At 39.9% G+C, this 19206-nt stretch overlaps 1 protein-coding gene across 4 annotated transcripts in view; it reads left to right on the top strand.

The window, feature by feature from the left end:
- EXTL3 (exostosin like glycosyltransferase 3) overlaps nucleotides 1-19206 on the top strand; it is a 125360-nt gene that overhangs the window by 65825 nt on the left and 40329 nt on the right. For all 4 annotated transcript variants that reach the window (XM_065908047.1, XM_065908046.1, XM_065908045.1 and 1 more), the window contains exon 2: nucleotides 18581-18672. The gene's annotated coding sequence lies outside the window, so the exon portion shown is untranslated. The remainder of the gene's footprint in view (nucleotides 1-18580; nucleotides 18673-19206) is intronic.

Below are 19206 nucleotides of genomic sequence, written 5' to 3'. Positions count from 1 at the left end.
GTAGACTCTCCGGTAAGCGTGATCTTTTCGTGCCTGAACTGGTTCCACACTCCTTGTACACTTGGAGTTCTTGGTGATATTACTAGATGGAAGAGAAGCAGTATTAAACTTTTTATAATCCTGGGTGTATCAGAGGAATATGAAGACCTCACTTGGTGACATATTTACCTCCTCTGCACTTAGGCTGTAATTTTCAGTATAGGATTTTGCTCACACGTCCCCCAGATGACCCATAAAACACAGGATGGAGCTGTGGGAAGATGAACTATGTCTCAGCATCCAGCAACCTTTGTGGTTTGTAACCCAGGAGTACTTTTACAGAAAAGTAGGCAAACTTTTTCTGTAAACGGCCAAATAGAGAGTATTTTAGAAACTGTTAAGCTTTGCTTTTGTAGAGTGAAACAGACTTATAGGACATATATACAGTGTGTGCATGCAGCAGTACACACGTGCCGTCCGTAAGCGAATGATCCAGTGTACCTCGGTTTACAGAACAGACCTAGCTGTGGTTTGCCAGTGCCTACCTGCGAGCATCACCCCTTCACACACGTTACTGCTTTTGTATATTCCTCTGTTTGACGGGCCCAGTACCTTTTAGACTGACCAGTGAGTGATATTAATGATTAACCTCCTGGATGTTTGCTTTTTGACTGTTTGTTTTCTTATTCTCTTATATTTGTCATCATTTTAACCCTCTTCCTCCAACTCTTTTTAAAATGTTTTTTCAACAAAGATTTGCTACTGAGTGAGGAATAAAAAAATAATGAATTAGATTTGAAATATGCCCTTCATCTGTATAGTAGGAGAGGTTAGACATACATAAATACATGATGATGGTAGATTAATATCTTAAATTACTATAGTCCTTGTCGATCATGTCATACTTTCCTATATTGTTTCTCACATAGATTTTGATCTTTATAGTAACTCTGAGAGATAGGAGGCTAAGTGTTAGAATATTCCATTTTTTAAAAAAATTATTTTTTTTGCCTGTGCTGGGTCTTCATTGCTACACAGGCTTTTCTCTAGTTACACTGAGTGGGGGCTACTCTGTTGCAGTGTTCGGGCTTCTCATTGCAGAGGCTTCCCTTGTTGCAGAGCATGGGCTTAGTTGCTCTGCGACACGTGGGATTTTCCTGGACCAGGGATTAAACCTGTGAGTCCTGCATTGGCAGGCGGATTCTCTGAGCCACTGGAGAAGACCCAATATTCCCTTTTGCGAAGGGGAAGGAAGGTAGGAAAGAAAACTGAGACTTGGGGGGGTGGGGAGTTGTGGGGTGGGCTTTTAGTTACTTGACCAGAAGATGTACTAGAAGGCAGAGTTACTGACCTGTTCCTCTTTGAATACTTACAGTGATGCCAACCCCCTGGGCCACCCATTCTAATTCGCAGACTAGTTTTTAGGACGGTTGTCCTTCCCAAGCTGCAGTTGGCCTCTCTGGGAGTGTCGCCTTTCAGGGCTGTGTAGAACAAGTCTATTTCTTTTCCCTCTTGAGAGTTCTTCAATGCTGGAAGATAGCCATCATGTTTCCGAGACGTGAGTTGCAGATTGGTGTGCATGGATCAGAAAAGGCCTGTGCATGTACAATTGGGCTGCCCAACTTATACCAAGTCTTACATTGGGTGCCAGCTCTTAGAAATGGGGAGATTTCACATGAAAATCTCTATTTCTGGTTTTCTTCAGAAAAAGAAGCTTCAATGTTGTAGAGTTCACATTTCTGATGATAGTAATCTCCTTTAGGGCCTACTTACGTGGTGCTAGTGGTAAAGAACCCACTTGCCAATGCAGGAGATGTGAGAGATGCAGGTTCGATCCCTGGGTTGGGAAGATTCCCCGGACGGAGGTATGGCAGCCCACTGCAATATTCTTGCCTGGAGAATCCCATGGACAGAGGAGCCTGGTGGGCTCTGGTCCATAGGGTCCCAAAGGGTCAGACATGACTGAAGCGAGTTAGTATGCAGTCTCCTTTAGATGCCAAATATCCTGTCCATTTTGCTAAAGTCTCTGCCTCCTAGCTTCACTCTTGCATAAGCTTCACTCTCAAGGCTCCTGTGGTCATTGAGATTACCGTCCTGTTTCCTGGGTCTTCTAGTCCATAGACTATCGATCCTCATTCCCTTCAGATGTTTCTTATTTGACAGTTTCAAATCCCCTGACCTGTTTCTTAGTCCTCTGTCCTGCATTCACTTTGTTAATGTCCCTCCTAACGTGTGGTCCTCAGCGCAGCATACAGTATTCAGTATACAGTGTCATCTAACAGGACAGAGTAGGGGGGGACGCTTACTCTCTTGTTTTTGACACCATACTTTGTTAAAAAAAAAAAAAAAGACCAGAAAATAGGTGATAATTTTTTTTCCCTAATCAGTCTTACATATTAGTATATATATAATTTTTTTATTGGAGTATAGTTGCTTTACACTGTTGAGTTGGTTTCTGTTATACAGCAGAGTGAGTCAGCTATGTTTATACATACACTCCTCTTTTCTGGATTTCCTTCCCGTTTAGGTCATGACAGAGCATTGAGTAGACTCACTGAAGTGATACGGATACTCACTGAAATCATAGCTCTGTGTGTGTGCATGCTGTTGTTAAACTAAATTATTTCCCTGTAGTTTTGAGATCCAAGTGCTCAACTCTACCTTGATTGCCTTTAAATGTACTTAGATATTCCAGACTGATAAAATCTTTTTCCGTATCCTGGGTTTTTTCCAACCTTGGCTTTTCCCAGTGTGACTTCCTTTGTTTCTGAAGCGGAGCTATAAAATATAAAAAAAAATACTGTGGCATAAAATGGAGAAAATAGTTGATAAGGACCCTAAATTATTATTAATGCAGTGGAAAATGAAGGGGAGGTCTTAAAGCATTATGCTTGGCATTTTGGAGGTGAAACAAAAGGAGGTCTTGGGGATGGCCTTGCTACCTTGAGTTTGTATGTTGGTATTATTTCCCCCCCAGTGAAACCAGTATGTATGTGCTTTCTCTGTGCAAGGCAGTTGTAAGTCAGTGGGGTCTCAGAATCTAAAAGGATCTTTGAGGTCATATAGTTGACTCTTTTTTTGGTGCTAGTGGTAAAGGACCCGCCTGTCAGTGCAGGAGCTGTCAGATTCAGGGGTTCGATCCCTGGGTTGTGAAGATCCTCTGGAGAAGGGAATGGCAACCCACTCCAGTATTCCTGCCTGGGAAATCCCATGGACAGAGGAGCCTGGTGGGCTACAGTCCATGGGGTCACAGAGAGTCGGATACAACTGAGCATGCACACGCATGCAGTCCACCCCTTTACTTTATGGGTTAAAAAAGGATAAGAAGCATTTGAGTCAAGAAGGACTGGAATTGTGAAGTTAGGGGTCCTGATGACTCTTAAAGATGGTTAGTTATAAAAGGATGACAGAATTGGAGTCTCAAGTTGAATTCAGCCATGAAGGTTGAAGTTGGATGCCCGAGTCATAAAGCACGATTTAGGTCATGCTTAGCAAACTGCTACATGAGTTTTGTGTCTTATTTAGGGAGACTTGGAGCCCTAATGATATGAATTGTATGCCTCCATAGCATAAGGTGAAAATCCTATTCTCTTGAGAAATGGAAACTCTTAGAGAAATTAGTTTATGCTCTAGGCACTTGCACATCAAGTTAACTATTCTGGAAAGATTCTTCAGCAAAATCCATCTGAAGATCTTATTAAAGAAACAAACCTGTTTTTACACCTTCTCCTCCCATACTGTGGAAGCTGTATTTTTTCACAGTTATATTGTGAACATTTCCCTGTTTGATTGAAACTGATTGAAAAGCTTATTAATAATCATATTAATGACATGGACTTATCATACTTAGTATTTAACCTTCCTTTAATCTTGGACATTTAATTTATAGCTTTTTCTGTTGAATGCTTGGTGATTGCATCTTTACAATACAAATCTTTGCTCACATAGAATGCATTCCTAGAAAGTGAAATTGCTGAGTCAAAGATGTGAACACTTTATGGACTTGTTACAGATGGAAAATTTCAGTTTACTTTCCTACTAATACAGCATCAGTGTACCTGTCGCTGTAGCTGCCAGCAGAGTGCGGAGATGTCCTCTACTTTACTATAGTCAGTAGTGTACTTCGTGGGCATTCTCAAAATTAAATCTCGGTTCTCATTCTCGACTCTTTCTTATAAATAACTTCTGGAAGTGGAATTGAAGAGTCAGTGAAGGCAGGTTTCAGGGCTTCTATTGCTTCAGGCCTAACTGTGTTCCAGAAAGGAGAGTCGGTACCTGCTCCCAGCACTGGGGATGTGGGGATGTTTGCCTTGATCCTGATTGGTGCCACATACTGTAATCTTACTGCCCTTGGCTGATTTATAGGTGGAAAATGTCACTGTGTCCTGTCTTAAAGATACATTTCCTTGATTTCTGGGATGATTAAATATTGAAAAATGTTAAGCCTTTGGGCCCCTTCTTTTTGTGTAGCTTCCTGTTTATTTCCTTTTGCTACTACAGTCTTGCCTTTGCTTCTATTAAAGTAATGCTGTGTTGTAAAGGCCTCCCCCTAGTCTCTTCACTGAGTCACAACTTAAAAAAATAAACAAATATTAGAAGCCTTTGATCCCTTTGTCATCAAGTTTGTTGAACTTTTCTTTCATGGATTCCATTTTTGCCTGGATTCCAATACAAGTGGCTGAACTTATCTTGAGGTGAAATTTCATTTATGTTTTCCTTGTTCTTTTTGTGGTTTCACTTATTACAATTACCTCTCAGATTCATCTGGGACTTACTTGGGGTTTTGGTTTGTCAAGCAGGAATTCAGCTTAATTTTTTTCTAAAAAGCTGATTGTCAGATTATGGGAAAATCTATGGGAAAGTCACTTTACAGTGACTGCAGCAAAATAACATTTTCCTTAATTGCGAAACTAGTGCATGCTTATTATAAATGAGTGAAAGAAGAATGAGTATTTTAGTAAACAAATCATGAACCCTTGGGTATCGGGGTACAGCTCTGGCATCTGGGTTTGTATCTGGGCTCCTTACCTTCTTGCTGTATGGCCTTAAACAGGTTACCTGACTTTGGGATTCACACTTACTTTTCTTCAGAGTACAGTAGAAAAAACAGGCCTGTCCCCCAGACGGTTGACATGAGGATGAGATGAGATAGTATGTGTAAAGTATTGTATACTGGAGGATGTTGTAAATATAAATACAGTTATAACAAGTGGTAGGTCTATAGTGATAACAAATGAAGACCACCCCACCACCCGCCCCGCCCCTGTCTTCCAGAAGTCTGTGCTGTAGTCTGTAGACTTTCTGCGTGAATGAGGTATATTGCTCTTTGGCCTCCTTAGTTGTCTGTAATTACATTGATTCAGATGTCATCAGTGTGAATGAGGACTGTCGTCAGTTCTTTGTTAGACCAGTACTTTTGAATTTGTGTGTGTGCTCTGCAATAAAGTCACCTGGAGATTTGTCAAATGGCAGGAACTTGAGTCCCATACTTGGGAATTCTGATTCAGTTACTGTTGGGCGGGCCTGGGTTTATCTTGTGAAAACATCCTGAGGTGATTTTGCATCTTGATTTTGTATTACTCTAGTTAAAAAGTGACTTGTCAGACATGATTTTCATTTGTGGGATGTTATCAAACTGCTGGGAGTGGAAACAGTTAAAGGAATTGGCATAATTTTCCAATCAAGGACTTATCCTGGAGTTGAGACTTCTGGGTTGAGATTTATTACTGACTAAATGCAGCAATATTTCACCTAGGTTAATGAAGAATGTTTGTTTGTTAATACACTATATACAGTTGAGTAATGGAAGGAATGCTTATTGTGTGCCTACTCAGGGCCTTTGTGGAACATCTTTGGACTCAGTAATCTGCTCTTGACCCAGGGTTCACTTGTTTTTCCTTTTTTCAAAGCCCTATAATAAAGGCGGCTCATCTCATGGTTCTCTGTGGTTGTGTCATTGTGACTCGTAACTCAGCGAGTGTGTCAGCGCACAACCAGTTTTTCTCACCTGATTTTGGTTTTTAATTGCCAGCAACTTTCTACTTCCCTTGTTTTACACCCAAGTTACGTTTACCCAGTAAATAAACTATGGTGGTTGTCTTATGAAAAGCACACATTGCTTTCCTATAACTTGTGAATTGCACACATTCAGTTTTCACAAGTCATTCTTTATCAACAGTTAGCTTCCCTGAAAAGTGCATCTTGTTATTTTGAATGATAGAAGAGAGAAGTCAGAATCTTAACAGTAGTGCTAGTATCAGGAAATTTGTTTTAGTTTAATTCGTTTAGCTTATTGAAATCCTCAATTTTAAACTAGGTAGTCTTCCCGGAACAGGCTGTTTGTCATGCCTGTGCATAGCAGGAAATCAGGAAATGATGTTGTTTGGTGTCGCTACAGAATTTAAAAAAATCTTTGAAATACTGCTTTCAGCAACCTTATTGAAATGATTTTTGTGCAGAACTATCTTTATCTAGTTTGAAGGGCTTGTGGCCATGGCAGTAATCGCAGGTTGTAATAGGTTCTGCCTGCTTAATGGGCCTGTGTACTAACTGCTACATGCGCAGACACACAGGTAGGTCATTCACTCTGAGCATATTGTTTTCTTGTTTTGTTTAGCAGATAAATCAGTGTGAATATAGAGTTGACTTGAGGTTTGGAATAGTATTACCGTGTGTGTTAATTACAGCTCTCATTACCCGTGTACAGCAGAGCTGTAGTAATCTGGGTAATTTAAAAATAATTTATGCATGCTGTACCTGTGATCTGTGTTCCCTGAATTAACGTCACAGGCAGTTTATCTTAAATGGGTAAGACACGAGTGAGTGTGGGCCTTAGAGTAACTCTGCTTTGAATCCAAGTTTTACTCAGTATGGATGCCTTTGGGCAAATTTCCTAACCTCTGTGCTTTGGTTTCCTCATGTACATAGTGGGGACGCTGGTAGTATGTGTTTCATAAGATTGTCATGAAGATTACGTGTGTGAAGGAACACAGTAGGTCTAACCTAGCATACAGTAGGCATTCAATAGATGTTCACTGTTACCACAGGTATTTAATAGATTAAAGTCAGTTGAAGGTTTCATTAGGGAACATCTGGAAAAGCGTCTAGTTTCTTGTCCCAGTCTGCCTCCATACGTTTCAGATAAAACGCATAACTGCAGCCCAAGTGGAACCAGCTGTTCATTCCCTTCTCTCCCTTCTGTTTTTTTCTTTTTTTCCTCTCTCCATTGAGTGTTTTGCTTTAGCTCAGTTTAGTGTTTTGTTTTTTTTTTCTTAAATGAAGAAAATTATATAGCTCTGTTGAAAGACATTAAAGAAGACCTAAATGAACAGAGAGATATGCCAGGTCCATGATAGGAAGTTTCAATATCAGATTTTTTAGTTGTAAAAGAAGAGAAGTTGAGTCAGTAGGATGGTTATTTTATCAGCAGACTCTTGAAAGCAGGGCCCTCATCACTGGCGATGTTCCCACTGAGACGGAAGGAGTGTTAGAGGGGAAGGCACTCACAGAGGAGGTGGCTCCAGTAAGCTCAGGTGTAGGAGGGAGGCGGGGAAGGGACAAGACAAGCAGGTGTGGAATTCTGACTGAGAACTCGAAGCCCAGCTAACTCCTCAGCATGCGTCCTGGACCTTTGACTTGAGTTACTTACCATTTCAGCTTCCAGGAATGTAACTGGTTTCAAACCTTCCAGTGAATGGCTAACAGATGAAGAATTCCCATTTATTAGCAAAAAAAATTTTGGTTAAGGGAAAGAGTAAAAAGTTACAGCATCGGCGGTGATCTGAATGATAAATGTCTGTACACGATATTTTGAACTCTTCCCTCTTTCCTGGGAGAAGACACTAACGTAACCTCCTTATACTCAGAGATGTACCCTTGCTGCCACTGGAACACTGAGGGGTAGATGTCTGTGTTGCTGACCATCGGAGAAGGGAGATCAAGATTAGAGAGGTAAATTTCATAGTCTTCCAATCAGGGGGTGCTAATTGAAGCTGCTGGCAAACTCCAGTAAATAAAGATAGGGAAAGAGAGGACAAGAGATAAACCCCCGAGGACAAACTGTACTTACGGAGTGGTGAAAGGTACCAGAGGATGAGCTGTTGAGGTGGAGAACCAGGAGAATGGATGAGTAAATTATATAAAATACAAATTAACTTAATATAAGACACTGGGGCAGGGATGAAGATGACAAAACTGTTTGATAGGAGAAATAAAGGTGTGACTAAATGGAGAGAATGAATGTTCATGCTTCCGGATAAGATCAACAATGTTAACACCTCCCTACCTACGAGCGATGTATGAATAATTTAATTCTTTTTATATATTACTGAATTCCATGCACTATTATTTGTTCAGTATTTTTGTCTTATATTCATGAGAGAGATGTATCTGTCGTTTTCTTTTTTGGTGCTATCTTTGGTTTGGGTATCAGGGTTGGTAAGATAGACTGGGAGGTGTCCCCCGACTCCGGAAGAGATTGTATATAATAGATCATTATGTTGGGTTGGCCAATAAGATGCTGTGGAAAAACCTAAAGGAACTTTTTGGCCAACCCAGTACTTTAAACACTTGGTAGAAATTCTCCAGTGGAAGCCTTTGGGGCTGGACATTTCTTTTGGGGGACACTTCTTTTGTAATTTTAAAATTACAGAGTCAATTTGTTTAATAGTTGTAGGACTAATTATTTCCTATTGGGTGAGTTGTGGCAGTTTGTGTTTTTTGAGGCATTGGTCCATTTTGTCTGAGTTGTCAAACTTACGTGTGTTCTTCCTAGTCTTCCTTTATTATCCTTTTGATGCCTGCAGGACTTGTGTGATATCCTGTTTCATTCCCATTGTTGGTGATTTGTATCTCTTTTTCTTCTTTGTCAGTCTTGAGCAGATTTGTCAAAATTGTTGACGAACCTCTTTGTTTTATTGAGTTTTGTCTTTATGTTTTTGATTTCATTGATTTGTCCTCTTTATTATTCCTTTCCTTCTGCTTACTTTGAGTTTATTTTGTTCTTGTAGGTTCTTGAAGTAGGAGCTTAGGTTATTGATCTGAAATATTCCCTCTTTTCTAACGTAAGTATCACCATCTATAATATCTTATTTCATCCCCACAATAACCCTGGAGGTATGTAGGGATTTTCAGTATCACTTTAAGGAGGAAATTGTGTAATATTCTTAAAATCTCAAAGCTGAGTTTTGAACCAGAGATTCTGGCTGCAAGTCCAGATGGCCTGCAAGCCTCCTCCTAGATGTGAAAGTCTCTCCTTTTATTTTTCAGTGTTTCATTTCCCTTGAACCAAGACTTCATAGGCTCTAAATCTCAAACTTGTTTGAAAATGAAAATGTAAACTAAGACTTTCACCTAGTATAATTATTTATTGAGCAGTGACCTGGTAAGCAGAACTATGTGGTATTTTGTAGAGAGGTTTTAAAAGTGGTGAGAAAAACAGTTTTTATATCCAGCTGGAGAGAAACAAATTGCTTAGATGAAACTAAGGAACAGTTGAAGTTCGGCAGGAGAATGATAGGGACAACCGACTGTTGTGGTTAGAAAAACACTTTCAGAGGTAGAAACTTTGGCAAAACAGGTGAACTGATAGTGTATGAAATGAGAAGCACAGATACTTAATGAGCACAGATTGTTTGCTCTCCAGTAATAAAGGGTAAATCAAAACAGGAGAATGACATTTTATCAAACTGAGTTTTTTTTAAAAATAGCATTCAGTTGAATTTATTTGGTTATGTATTTATTTATTTTATTTTTTATTTTTTTTTCCATTTATTTTTATTAGTTGGAGGCTAATTACTTTACAATATTGTAGTGGTTTTTGCCATACATTGACATGAATCAGCCATGGATTTACATGTGGTCCCCATCCCGATCCTCCCTCCTGCCTCCCTCTCCATCCCATCCCTCTGGGTCTTCCCAGTGCACCAGCCCTGAGCACTTGTCTCATGCATCCAACCTGGGCTGGTGGTCTGTTTCACACTTGGTAGTATACTTGTTTCAATGCTGTTTGTTCGGTTAATTAATGCTTAACTGCAGCCAACAGACACAGAAATCTTAGTGGCCTGAGATAACCAAAGTTTCTCACTCTTTCCCATTCAAGTGACTATCTCCAGTGGTGACCCAGAGCTCTGGGTTGCTTTTAATCTCGCCTCTCCGTAGTTGTAGAGTTTTTTGCTTTCAGTGTCTCAAGTAGTTGGGGGAAGAAGAATCCATCCCTGTTCTTAAGAGCCTTGTACAGGAAGTGATACCTTGCTGCTTCTCACATTCTCTTTGGCAAGAACTAGTCTTCTGATTCCAGCCAAACTGTAAGGCAGAGAGGGAAATGGAAGGGAGCAGATCCATACTTGTGGAGTAAGAACCGTCTCTGTCACACCGTGACTGGTCAACTCTTGGGAAACAGATGCCCTCTGTGTTGTTGCTGGGAGGATAAATGGCCATCTTTCTAGCAGACAGTAATTTTTAAAATAAGATATTCTTGCACTGACCCATGTTAAATTTTTTTTTCTGAGGAGCTACCTGTGGATGTGTGCAAAGATAGCTACAAGAATAGTTGTTATAGCGTTGATTATAATGAAAAATTGGAAACAAATGTCTAACAAAAAGAGGATTGGTTAAACAAATTATGATGTTTCTGTCCTCAGTTATTGACCATCATATGGTATAGCATGTAATGATATGGGTCATTAGACTGTTCTTGTTATAAGTGGGAACAATCAGATTACAGAAAAGAACATATGTCCCATTTTTGTAAGCATGTTTATTCATGCATAGACTAAAGACTGGAGGAGGTCTCTGGTTTTGGCACAACAGCAGACTAGATTAATGTAAACTCCTTGCTACACAATGCATATTTTGCTTTCAGGAAAGAAATTCTCATTAAAATTAAAAAGTGGAGTGGGGGCAGGAGAGGTTGGGGATTGAAAAAGCATCTGATGAACAGTCTGATGCTGTAGTCTGTTAGGGTGTTTGCCAGTTTTGGTAACTTGCAGTTTAGTTCCCACAGAAATAAGAGACAGAGCCTTGTGCCTGTGAGTGTCAGACTGAGACACCAGATGACAGTATGGATCTTTAAAAGGTTGAACACTCACTAGAGGAATGGGTAGACTGGAAAAAAATAAAGTCTCTGTTAGCAAGATCCAGAACTGGCTGGGGAAGGGAGTGTTCACTGAGAACTCAGAACCATTTTCCCTTCATATGGGTTTTGTGTTCAAATTTACATTTACTTGGCTTCTCGGAGACTCTCCAGACTGAGAATCGACATAAAAAGCAGTCCAAAGCTGATGATAATAGAGTCAGCAGACAGAAGAAACTCCGCACGTGAAGGGCAGGAACAGAAAACGTGAGAAAGAGTAGGTGCTATCGTAAAAGTAAGGCAGATTTTAAAAAAGGAGCCGACAGCATTTCTAGAAATGTAAAACAGTCATTGGAATCAAGACCTGGTGGTTTTGATAAACAACCCCTTAGGTACAAAAGAGGGAATTAATGGGTTAGATCAAGAGTTGGCCAACTGTGGCTTGTGGGCTAAATCTTGGTTGTGGTTTGTTTTTGTACAACCTGCATGGTAAGAATGGTTTTTATATTTTTAAAGGATATAAAAAAGAGACAAAATATTCTACTTAGACTGGATGTGGCTCCCAAAGCCTAGTATGTTTACTCGCTGGCTCTTTACTGAAAGCATTTCCTGACCCCTCAACTGCGTAGATAATGAGGACATTTCCAGATGGTAGCACAAAGGATAAAAGAATACAGAGGAAAGGTTTAAAGACATGGAGAATGGAATGAGGAGGTCTGACATATGTCATACGTTCAAAAGGACAGAATGAATGACAGGCCCTATACAAAGAGTTAATGACTAAACAAACAAACAAACAAATAATGATTGAACATTTTCTAGAATAATGAAAGACATGCATCTTAAGAACCAAAAAGTTTGAGTGCTGAGCATCCCACTCACCTTCCACTCCTGCCCCCTGCTCCAGATTCCACATGTAGACATAGCAGAACTCCAAAGCTGAAGAGATCTTAAATACAGCCAGCATGAAGAGTCAGGTTATCCACGAGGTACAATAGTTTGACATCTCACTTCTCAGCAACAATAATAGAATCCAGAGGATTCTTCAGTTGGTGGAAAAGAGTTATTACCCTAGACTGGTGCATGCAATTGGATCATTATTTAGGATTTAGGGTGAAATAAAGTATTTCACATAAAATTTACCACCAACAAACTCTGACTGGAGGAACTACTTTAGGAAAAAGAAAATAACCAGAGGGAAGGAATGAAATGTAAAAAAAGTGGAGCTCTGAATAAGGAGCGTGGTAAATAATGTGGGTGAATCTAAACAAGCACAAGTTGCACTAATGATAGTAAGGGCTAATGTTGAGCGAGTAAAAGCATGGTGGAGCTACAATATCAGTCAGTATTGATGTACAGTCACGAGAGGTCATCATAGGTAAAGTTGTTCAGTCGCTAAGTCGTGTCTGACTCTCTGTGACCCCATGGACTATAGCCCATCAGGCTCCCCTGTCCATGGGATTTCCCAGGTAAGAATACTGGAGTGGGTTGCCATTTCCTTCTCCAGGGAATCTTCCCGACCTAGGGATCAAACTCAATGTCTCCTGCTGGGCAGTTGGATTCTTTACCACTGAGCCACCAGGGAAGCTCCAATCATAGGTAAAGATCTTTTGTTAATTGAGAAGAGGGACAGAATACTAGAGATAATGTTAAACTTTCAACTAAAGTCATAAATTGAATATATAACTTCCAGACTGGTAGAGGGTTTAAAAGACACAACAAACTTATCAATTAAAAGTCAGGAAAGAGATGGGGAATAAAAAAAAGTGATAAATAACCCCCCTTCAAAAAAGATTGTTAGTAAATCTTAATGTATCACAAAAGTATAAGTAGATCAAACACTATAGTTTAAAGTCAAAGGTTGTTAAATTGGAGTTCTATTAAAAGAATGAAATCTTGTTCTCAAGTGTTTCTAAGAGGCACCTAAAATACAAGGAAAGACATGGAAAGTTTGCTGGGAAAAGAATGGAAAAAGTTAAGCTAGGTAACTATGAACTGAGAGCTGAGTGTCTGACCAAGTGGCAGGCAGTACCCAAATATCCATCTATATGGATAGTTCAATGGATAAACAAAGTGGTGGCATATACCTACCATGGAATATTATTCAGCCAAAAAGAAGGATGAAGTTCTGTGCTGCAACATAGATGAACGATGAAACATGCTAAGTGAAATAAGTGAGTTCCATAAGGACAGATATTCTGATACTCCTTACATGAATATTTAGAAAAGGCAAGTTCATAGAGACAGTTAAGTAGAGATTACCAGGGGCTGGGATTGATTATATTCTTTGTAGTCAAAGATGGAGAAGCTTTATATGGTCAGCAAAAGCAAGACTGGGAGCTGACTGTGGCTCAGGTCATGAACTCCTTGTTGCCAAATTCAGACTTAAATTGAAGAAAGGAGGGGAAACCACTAGACCATGCAGGTATGACCTAAATCAAATCCCTTACGATTATACAGTGGAAGTGACAAATAGATTCAAGGGATTAGATCTGATAGAGTGCCTGAAGAACTATGGACGGAGGTTTGTGACATTGTACCTGAGGCAGTGATCAAGACCATCCCCAAGAAAAAGAAATGAAAAAAGGCAAAATGGTTGTCTGAGGAGGCCTTCCAAATAGCGGTGAAAAGAAGAAAGTGAAAGGCCAAGGAGAAAAGGAAAGATACACTCATTTGAATGCAGAGTTCCAAAGAATAGCAAGGAGAGATAAGAAAGCCTTCCTCAGTGATCAATGCAAAGAAATAGAGGAAAACAATAGAATGGGAAGGACTAGAGACCTCTTCAAGAAAATTAGAGATACCAAGGGAACATTTCATGCAAAGATGAGCACAATAAAGGACAGAAATGGTCTGGACCTAACAGAAGCAGAAGATACTAAGAAGAGGTGGCAAGAATACACAGAACTATACAAAAAAGATCTTCACGACCCAGGTAATCATGATGGTGTGATCACTTACCTAGAGCCAGACATCCTGAAATGCAAAGTCAAGTGGGCCTTAGGACGCATCACTACGAACAAAGCTAGTGGATGTGATGGAATTCCAGTTGAGCTATTTCAAATTCTAAAAGATGATGCTGTGAAAGTGCTGTACTCAATATGCCAGCAAATTTGGAAAACTGAGCAGTGGCCACAGGACTGGAAAAGGTCAGTTTTCAGTCCAATCCCAAAGAAAGGCAATCCCAAAGAATGCTCAAACTACCACACATTTGCACTCATCTCACACACTAGCAAAGTAATGCTCATTCTCCAAGCCAGGTTTCAATAGTACATGAACTGTGAACTTCCAGATGTTCAAGCTGGATTTAGAAAAGGCAGAAGAACCAGAGATCAAATTGTCAACATCCATTGGATCATAGAAAAAGCAAGAGAGTTTCAGAGGAACAGCTGCTTTATTGACTATGCCAAAGCCTTTAACTGTGTGGATCACAACAAACTGGAAAATTCTTAAAGAGATGGGAATACCAGAGCACCTGACCTACCTCCTGAGAAATCTGTATGCAGGTCAGGAAGCAACAGTTAGAACCAGACATGGAACAACAGACTGGTTCCAAATCGGGAAAGTAATACGTCAAGGCTGTATATTGTCACCCTGCTTATTTAACTTATATGCAGAGTACATCATGAGAAATGCTGGGCTGGATGAAGCACAAGCTGGAATCAAGATTACTGGGAGAAATATCAATAACCTCAGATATGCAGATGACACCACTGATGCAGATGACACCACACTTATGGCAGAAAGTGAAGAAGAACTAAAGAGCCTCTTGATGAACATGGAAGAGGAGAGTGAAAAAGTTGGTTTAAAACTCAACATTCAGAAAACTAAGATCATGGCATCTGATCCCATCACTTCGTGGCAAATAGATGGGGAAACAATGGAAACAGTGACAGACTTTATTTTGGGGGGCTCCAAGATCATTGCAGATGGTGATTGCAAGCCATGAAATTAAAAGACACTTGCTCCTTGGAAGAAAAGCTATGACCAGTCTGGACAGCATATTAAAAAGCAGAGACATTAGTCTGCCAACAAAGGTCCGTCTAGTCAAAGCTATGGTTTTTCCAGTATTCATGTATGGATATGAGAGTTGGACTATAAAAAAAGCTGAGCACAGAAGAATTGATGCTTTTGAACTGTGGTGTTGGAGAAGACTCTTGAGAGTCCCTTGGACTGCAAGGAGATCCACCCAGTCCATCCTAAAGGAGATCAGTCCTGGTGTTCATTGGAAGGACTGATGTTGTAGCTGAAACTCCAGTACTTTGGCCACCTGATGCGAAGAACTGCCTCATTGGAAAAGACCCTGATGCTGGGAAAGATTGAAGGTGAGAGGAGAAGGGTATGACAGAGGATGAGATGGTTGGATGGCATCACCGACTCAATGGACTTGAGTTTGAGTAAACTCCGGGAGTTGGTGATGGACAGGGAGGCCTGGCGTGCTGCCGTCTGTAGGGTTGCAAAGAGTCGAACGTGACTGAGTGACTGAACTGAACTGAACGGGGAACAGGGAGGTGAGTTACTGCCTTCTGGTTGTAGAGTTTTTGCTTGAGGTGATGGAAAACTTTTGGAAATGGTAATGATGGTTGTATAACATTTTGACTGTAATTAATGCTGCAGGCTATACTCTTTAAAAATAATTAAGATGGCAGTTTTATGTTGTATATGTTTTATCACAATAACAAAAGTTTTTAAAAAGCTGAGTGACTGATACTAATATTGGCCAGAGTAAACCTTAAGGCAAAAAGTATTTCTAGGGATAATGAGAATCTGTACATGATTATATTCTTTCTGACTGCCTGACAGAAAATGTGCCATCTCTTGGGAAAATTGTATTTACTACTATGCTTATAGTACTTTTAAACAGTGTCCAGCACACAATAAAAAAATCCTAAGATTGCAAAGGAACAGGTAAACAGGATGTACAATCAAGAGAAAAATAGTAGAATAAAGTCTACAGGTGCCCCAGACAGTAAAATTAGATAAGGAATTTTATTCTTGTAAATATGCTAAAGAAAATAGAAGAGGAGATGGAAAAAATAAATAGATGAGGAATTTCAATAGAGAAATGGAATCTCTAACAAAAGACTTAATGGACATTCCAGAACTGAAATGTATAATACCTGAATTTAAGAATTTATTGGGTGGAATTAACCTTTAACCAGATAGAGCAGAAGAATGGTATGGTGAACTGAAAATCAGATCAGTTGCAATTATTCAAGCTAAAGCATTGTTAGATGAAAAAAATACTGAGTAATGCAGAGTTACTGAATTGTTACTCTGATTCAGAGTAATGCACAGGATAAACTGATGGGGAATTGAGATTAGGCATAATGGTTTGTTATGGCCCAGTATTAGGGTGAAGACAGTAGAATAAAAGGAAGGGATAAATGCACACATTGCAAATTATTATTATAAATATATTATTACCATAATATTTATTATAAAAAGGAATGGATACAGTTTGGCAGATCTAAAAATAACTCCAGGACTTGTAGCCAATAATAGACTATAAATTTGACATTCTGTGTAGGGTGATTTTTACTCACTATCTAATATTTGTAACAATCCTGAACATGAGTGTTTTACTTATGAAAAAACTGCAGCTCATTATGGTTAAGTGACCATCTAAGAGCTTGCTAAGCTGTGATTTGATCCAGGTCTGGCCAGGAGGTCTGTACGGTTTCCTGTATATCACATTGTTTCTAGTTTGCAAAAGGGGAAGAATGTAGCATCATGGGCAGATTTGAAAGTTTGTGGAAAGAGGGAATATTTGGAATCATGAAGTGGCCATGGTGTGTCCTAGAGGAGGTAGCCTTGTTGATCAGCCACTAAATTGTGTCCGACTCTGTGCGACCCCACGGACAGCAGCACGCCAGGCTTCCCTGTCCTTCGCTATCTCCCAGAGTTTGCTCAGATTCATGTCCTTTGAGTTAGTGACGTCATCCAACCATCTCGTTCTCTGTCGCCTCCTTCGGGAGCTGGAAATGCTGGTCTGCTAGTGCAGAGCAGAAAGGCTAGGGTGGGAGTAGGAGCTTTGGGGGTTGAAGCCTTCTGAATGGATGGATTCATTACCAGATTATGTCAGAAGCCTTGGGAGGCACTTTTTCTATGAGGTAGAACCACCAGTGGTGCCAGCAAAGCAGAAAGGGACGAGTCAGGGAGACAGGGGGAATAGAGTATACAGTGTCACGGACAACCAAGGGAACTTTGAGAATTTGTAGAACGGGAAAGTGATCGGTGATATCATTCATTTATTTAACAGATGTTTATAGAGATGCTAACCATGTGCCTGGTGCTGTGCTGAGACCTGGTGATATGGCAGTGCTCCAGGCAGACAAGGTTCCTACCCACAAGAATGAGGTTTTGTTGGGAAAGACAGGTAATACTGTATAGTCCATGGGGTTGCAGAGAGTCAGACACGACTGAGCGACTTTCACTTTCAGGAGCTAGTTATGAAGGTCCTGGCAGTGCAGTGGGAGAGCACTGAAGATTTCTGAGGAATGGAGAGCCATGGTCTCACTGAGATTTTAAGACGATGCTTCTGGTTGCTGCGTGTAGAATGCATCGTAGGGTGCAGGCTGACAAGCTGGGCATTCAGTGCTGTGGCAGATGACAGAATCAGTGAGGTGTGTGTACTGTGTGTGAAGTTACATTGATGAGGAGACTCCTCCTGATCAGTGTTTCATGGGACATTTATTTCTAGATCCTAGTACCTTCATTGTCATGTTCCAGAGAATGGCAGGAGAGAGTCTAACTGTTTTTGGTTTTCTTCTGTGCTTGAAATGATGGATTTAGCTGTTTGGGAAAGAAAGTTCATGCTTTAGAGCACTGATGACACTCTTGCCTAATTCCAGTAAAAGAGATGGAACTTGATGGGGACAGAAATTTTAGAGTCAATGTTGAATTACTGGTTTCCATCAGGACATTTGTTTCTTTTTCCAGTTCTGTTCACTGTAAGTTGGTGGTGCTAGCAATAGGAGATTGTGTAGTCAGTCTCCAGATGACTTTTTAAAGACATTTTGTTTAGACTCTGTATAGTTTATTTTTGAGTTTTAATATGAAAAATGTTAAACACATAAAAAGCAGACCCGCCTGTCTCCCTGTTATTCAGTGTCAACAGCAGTCTGGTCATGACTAATCTTGTTTCACTGATTCCCCAGAGTTCTCACCATCACCCTTGTCCTATTTATTTTTAAGCAAATTCCAGATAAATTGTCTGTAAATATCTCAGTATATACTTCTAAAAGGTAAGGACTTTTCTACATTTTAGTGTTTTGGTTTCTTCCCTCATGGAGCACATAAACAGGTAACCATATAGCTGGATGGTTTGCCTTTGAGAGTGCCAATTTATGCTTATTGTCCAAGTGTATTTATTGATAGGACCCCTTTTCACTTAAAATACTGTCTCCATTTGAACAATAAATTCTATGATTGCCTTGTATACATGAGAAGCCTTTTCATAGTGGACAGTAAATAAATTCTTCAGTATTGAGTGTTTTCCTAATTGCTTGTCACCTCTCTGTCTTCTATCAGGAGAGCAAGCCCTGGAGTTCACTCCTTCAGGAGATGATCCACCGAAGTGCAGTGCTACGTGAGTCAGAGAGAGGAGGGACCTGAGCCACATGGTAAGAAGGGGCTGGAGCAGCCGAGTTGCCTGGATTATGCCATTTTTTTTCCTCCACCCCAGTCTTTCTTTGTTAGGATTTGCTCAAAAAACGCAGAGCACATTTTTTTATTTTGAAAACAAAAAAGGAGATTTCTAACATTTGAATTAAAAGGATAATACTTTAGAAATACTGACCTACATGAATATCTGGTAAGCTGCTAAACTAAATTACCCAAGTTTAGGTTTTTTCCATGATTGATTATTATTTGGGTTTTGTTGTCCTTATCTCATGGTCTACTTACTCAGACCTCTTAGTAACATTATCATCACTTTCTGTTTTTATCTAAAAGGATAGATGACTCTATCAGACATTTAATTGTTATACATGGTTAGCAAAGGTGGAAGCTAGATAGAGTGAGCATCCATAAAATACCCCTCATTTTACACTGTCTCGTGGTAGTATCCTTGCTGTTTGTCTTTGTCTTTTTAGTAGTTCCCTGAGGTCAAAGATTATTTTACATCCTAGCTTCTCCCACAGTTATACTTAGCATGT

This window comes from Muntiacus reevesi, chromosome 17, assembly GCF_963930625.1.
Source record: "Muntiacus reevesi chromosome 17, mMunRee1.1, whole genome shotgun sequence".
In the NCBI taxonomy this organism is placed as follows: Eukaryota; Metazoa; Chordata; class Mammalia; order Artiodactyla; family Cervidae; genus Muntiacus; species Muntiacus reevesi.
Note: the sequence above shows the minus strand (reverse complement) of the source record. Positions and strands in the feature narration are given on the sequence as shown.